This window comes from Odontomachus brunneus, unplaced genomic scaffold (genome assembly GCF_010583005.1).
Source record: "Odontomachus brunneus isolate Ranch 3 - 2012 unplaced genomic scaffold, Obru_v1 Obru_scaffold_169, whole genome shotgun sequence".
Lineage (NCBI taxonomy): Eukaryota > Metazoa > Arthropoda > Insecta > Hymenoptera > Formicidae > Odontomachus > Odontomachus brunneus.
The window spans coordinates 424,817-430,655 of NW_022639619.1; the positions used below are offsets into that span (position 1 = coordinate 424,817).

General features: G+C 45.7%; 1 protein-coding gene across 5 annotated transcripts in view; it reads right to left on the reverse strand.

Annotated features, from left to right (window-relative positions):
* The window catches only part of LOC116851235 (probable JmjC domain-containing histone demethylation protein 2C), a 402,970-nt gene that overhangs the window by 314,616 nt on the left and 82,515 nt on the right, over positions 1 to 5,839 (reverse strand). The gene's annotated exons all lie outside the window — the stretch shown is intronic.

The window sequence follows — 5,839 nt, forward strand, 5'->3', positions numbered from 1 at the left end:
GCTCTTCCGATCTGAGAGAGAGAGAGAGAGAGAGAGAGAGAGAGAGAGAGAGAGAGAGAGAGAGAGAAAGCGATCGACCGCCGTGTCTCCCGGGACGAAAATTATCGGTCGGAAAATCGCGGTCCGCGTCGCGGCGTTGTTGGCTGTTATCGTTCCATCGCGCGGCGCGACTCCTCGTTAGCAGTTACCAACGCGTCAGCTAATTAATTAAGGAGTTCCTTAATTAAGAACGGGCTCGCCATTAATCGCGGCGCGCTCGCGGCGCGATGGCGAAGCCGAAATGCCGCCGTCGCCGTCACCGGTCTGAAGTAACGACAAGCAGGTGATTGTCGCGAAGGGAGCGAAGCGTAAATCGAAAACACGGCAGATGCGTGCGTGATGGAAAATCGCTTCCTGGGTCTCGCTCTTTCTCGCGCACGTCTCCCCTCGATAAAATCGACTCGATCAGAGGCTCACGATTCCACCGATTTATTCTCTGCATCGGCCTACACGGAAGGCGTCTGGCCTTATCGCCACGATATTGAATCGCTCTCTCGTTAACCATAACGGGCTCATAGCGTCTCACCTATCTTTTCTTATTATTAACGATTTTAACTAACTTATCAGCGGACATAGTCGATTATATTGTTACTATACACTCTCTCTCTCTCTCTCTCTCATAAACATAAGAAACTAAAGATAAGTACAAAATAATTTGAATGTTAAATTGTTCTATTATCACAAGCAGATGTAAGTAAAAAATCGTGACACTTTTTCAGAATCATTTTAGGACTAACTATTAGAAATCAACATATTGAAACATTATCAATTGATTAAAGAAAATTAACAGTATATTTTAAACATTTTGTTTTAAATTTTATAAGATCTTTTTTTAAATAAGCTATTGAAATATTGATTTTGCTGTTTTCTTGTAAACATCTCTTGTAAAAATCGCAAATATCTCTTTTATATCGAGAAAATGTACCGTAATTTGTAGCCGTTATTTCTGGAGAAAATATAGCCGTTATTTCTGGATAAACCGAGATTCTGCTAAAACCGAGATTGCTAATTTTGAAAAACTTTTTTAATTTTAAATCTAATTTAGAAAATTTATACAGTCGTCATATTAGACTTGCCATTTCGAATTTTAATTTTTTGATCTCAAATTCGTAATCAGCCATCCTAAAGTGCATATGTCAAATCTGACGAAACTTCTGAGAAATAAAATGTGTGGCTCAAAAGGTTAAACTATCGACTCTCAAGCGAGGTGAGTCGTTCGCCCCATAAGTGCTTCTTTTAGAATAATTCTACCGGAACGTTTGGACAATTATTTTGCCGAAAATATACTTCATATCGATACATAAAAATAAAAACGAATAATATTGTATTATATTTATGCATTTGTTTGCTATATTTTATTGTGTCACAAGTGTCACAATTTTTAGTGTCACGAGCATGCTGTTACACGAAAGATTTTCTGGGGCGAGCTGCTTGGCCTACTTGAGAACCTGCGTCTTAAAAGCAGGCATTTAATCGAAAGGTCAAAACCCTACCGATACACGCGCGGCGAGTTCGCGAGTTCGCGGCGTCATTAATAATCGCAGCCGTTTCGTAACTGGATATTACACGGACGCAAGTTCGCTTTGTAGAAAGTTAACCTTCGTAGCCATCGAGCTCTGGCGGCGCCGCGTAAGGTATCTCGGTATCCCATGGCTTTATTTCACCGAGGGATTCCACCCGGCGAGTTTACAGCCGATACCTTCCCCTTCCTCGGAGTAAAATTCCAGTGGAAACGGATAACTGATCGCATTGCTGCTGATATCGTCTCTCACTAATTAGACCCTGAATTACTTAAGTTCCGGAAGCATTCCTCCGTGATTTTTTGTAATAATTTTTAATCCGAGTGTCCCCAAAATGTAATCGAAATCTTATTGGAGGAGTTTTATTGAAAGTTCATCCAGAGCTTCTCTCTCTTCCTCTCCCTCACTCCCCTCCTCCCCTCTTTCTCTCTCTTAGAAATTCAATTAGGATCAGAGAGAGCGGAGTTAGTTTTAGTAACTCGCGTACATCTTTAAAGATGCTCTCATAATTATTTTCCAAGTTCAAGTGGGGAGCGATTAAGCCGCTAAGACGATCACCCGTACTCCGCTCTGTACGGATGAATGGAATTACTTTCCGAGATAAGATGAGGAGACAACGTTTCCCCCATCCCGAGATGAAGGAGCGCCTTTCGCGAGCGCGACCAAGACTCCAGCGTTCTTCCTTCTCGCGAGGTTCGCGCGAAGGGAGGCCGACGATACAATGCCGCGGCGTCGCGCTTGGCTAAAGACCGTTAGACAGAACGGGAATATGTTGGCGCCTCGGCTTGGCCATGCTCCAACGTTCTCTGATGATCGTGTGCACGCGCGCTACCGACGTGGGTCGCCAAACCGGCAGTGATGCCTCCGGCAGGAGGCAACGGCTGCCAACGGCCATCGGCGTCGCCAGGATCTCCCTCGAGGAGGTAGGTAGAAATTGTAACAAGATACGACTCGCTCGTGCGCGTTCAGGAACGACGCAAATATTCGCAATCGTCCGTAATTAAAACTACACCCGGCAAAATATAATCTCATCCTTAGCAGTCCTCTCACACTGAAAGTAAAAATATCCGAGAAATAACATGTTTACTTTGAATCTGAATTCTTTCATTCGATTGCTTTCGTGAACAGCTGAGGTTTCAAGAAAGTATATGTTTCTTACTTGAAAATATTTCATATTAGCATGAGTAAATGTACTATCAGTACCCACCAAATATTTTTTACTTCTCTTAAATATTTTTTTCTTTCAGTGTGTTACATATGACTTTCAGAGAAAAATATTCTGTCTTTAAAGATGTACCACATTATCCCTCTTCGTTAGAAGAGGATTTCGTTAGAAGATAATCTTTCGATAAAAGTTTTCGCTTGAAATATGGGACCGCAGAAAATAGCACTTTGCAATTAGAATTCTTTTCTTAAGTGTTAGAATATTCTTTTGCTCCTAGAAAAATACTTTTGAGGTCATAACGTAAGAGGAGTTCTGCTAGGACGATATTGTACATATCTTTGGGTGTACACACTTCGTTCCGATTTGTTTTACTTTCCGCGGAAGGTCTGAGGTATCCGCGTCGCGTTCGCAAGGCCGCAAGATCTCTCGAGATGTGTCTTCAGATCAAACTGATTTCGAGCCGAAGTGACATTCGTGTGAGCAGATTCACCGTCGTCCGAGCCGCGGATACATAAGTTCGCCGCGATACAGAGAAGGTAGAATGCGGAGGGACGCGGTTGCACACGACGCCCATGGCTAACGACGATGCAACGAGAGCAAAGCGAAAGCCCAGACGTCTTGGGAGAACGTTGCGCGCAAGTGCACGCGTGCACGTGAGCGCGAGGAGGTATATGCGGCGCGATGCAGCGAGGAGAAAGAACCCGTTGCATTTATAGTTCAGGGTCAGCACACTCGCACGACTCTCGCAACTCGAAGCGAATTCGGCCCTCCGCTATCACCATCGCCTCCTCCTCCTCCACGCGCGCCGTTTCTTCTCCCTGTTCCCTCCTTTTTCCCTTTTTACACTTAACCGTCGACTTTCTCCTTTTCCCAAGGCGCTGATACGCGGCCAGAAGTAAAGATCTGTAACCGGCCCGAGTCAAAATTTGGATCCTACTTTCAGCTTTACTATTCCATTCAACACCTATTTTGATGTTCTGAAATCTACATTAATCTCTTTTGATTCTATTTAACCTACCCGAGTTGAAATTTTGATTCTGCTTTCAATTCCACTATTCCATTCAGCATCTATTTTGCTATTATTTTGCATCTACTTTGCTAAATTAGGACCGAAATTATTACCTTATATAGGACCTTAATATAGGACCGAAATTTCGACTCGGGGGTTGCGAGAGAGAAAGATCGTTCCGACAGCTCTTTTTATGAATCAACTAATTAAATCAACGAATTTAAATTCAAGTAAATATGTAATTAGTAGATCTACCCCGAGAATAAATGTGTTGTTATTTCTCAGATATTTTTTCTCTCAGTGTAAGACTCGTGTTTTAATCACGAATATTTTGGACGATTGTGCTTGAGCACTCGCATCGTTTCCTTAACGCGCGGGCAAGTCGTGTCTTAATATAATTTCCATCTCTGTCCTCGAGGGAAATCGTTAAAGTGAGAATCAATTTATCACCGTGTGGAGGGAATTCGAAGAGACAGCGTCGTCATCGCTAACCGCCTTGTTGGTCGATGTTTCGCACGAGACAGCGTTTTGTCTTCCAGACAAGGGCCACTTGCTCATTCGCGACGTCCACGTATCGACATAGTCGAGTGTCGCCACGAACTGAAAGATGGGGAGGGCGAGAGGGGAATTTCGTAGCGGATCACAAGCGGAAGATGGACGGAGCTGTGGTAATTTTTAATGGCCCGGGTAATTTAGAAAGTTATTTAATCCTCTGTTCAAACACCTCCGTCCTCCAAGTAGACGCTCGTCTCGCGTCAACTGTTTGGCCGGGGGAGATCTAACGAGTCGGACGTTCGTGATATTCAAACGCGAGGGAGCGACCAGACTCTCAACACGCGCACGCGTGCGAGCGAGCGAATCGCCAAAAGGTAATTCGTCTTGTTCGAGATCGACCGAGTCACGCGGGTGGTGGCAGAGAGCGGACCTGAAAGGTGAGACACATCTGAACCTGACCGCCGTCTGAAAGTTTTCGCCGCACGTAAACGACTTACAAGCCCGCCGCCGAAGCGGGAGAAAAGTTTTAACGGTAAAAGTTTTCCGGTAGTTTAATTACTTGGAAACAATTCCACCTCGCGCACTCTTCCTACCCGATGTAACAGAAGTGCGCCAACTTCCGAAGCGACTGTGTGCGCGCGCACACGATGATCTCCTTCCCCTCGCTGGAAGAGGGTGGAGGGTCGATCGATTAATTCCTTTCTGCCGTGTGTCTCGCGTTTCTTTATCTCGAGTCCTCGCTGACGGGGACGCGAACAGACTCTCTGCGCTAGCGTTCATTAGAGCAGTCTTAAACTGACACCCGATGAGGAGTCAGTCAATCGACGTCGCTCAAAGGTCGAAGGTAATATCGGAGTTTATTAATCGCGCTCAGCTGCGTCGCGCGCGACTCGAGCGATTCCATCTCCCGCGTTTAATGGAATGCTCGATGAGTTGCATTATAACAAATCGCGAGGCGGCAAGGGGAGGGGGAAAGGGGTGAAAACATGTCATTTAACGTTCGATAATAACTCGTCTTACGAATGAAAGCTCCGGCTCGCGCGATAACATGGCGGATAAGCCATGATAAAGCGCGAGTGTGACTGACCGGAACGGGGGCGAAAAATTTCCACTGCCGCGCCGCGAATTGTACGAACGAACGTAAATACCGAAGGTTGAGAATGTAAGTGTTTCTCGCGACGGCGACTTACCATCAATCTAGATAAAATTCGCGCGTGAGAGAAACAATGCTCTCGAATGCGAGTCTTCGGCCCGCGAATTCGTCATCGCGGAACAAGAGCTGGGTGTCTCCGGCGCACAAGAAGGAACACCGCGGTAGTAGCGGCAAGTTTCGGCCGCCTTCGCGGCCATATAATTCCAGCGCACCGCGCGAAAGTGAAACGGAAACTCGAGTCAAAGTTCGGCTGCTCCGTCTCCAGCCGGCAAGTTCGGTCGAGTCTTCCGCGTGTTGTAGCTCTTATACGAGAAGTTGGACGAGTCTCGTGAAAGATTACTTACAGCAGCAGCAGTAACGACGGAGAAGAGTGTGTGTAAGTGAGTGAGTGAGTGAGTAAGCGAGTGTGAGAGAGAGAGAGAGAGAGAGAGAGAGAGAGAGAGAGAGAGAGAGAGAGA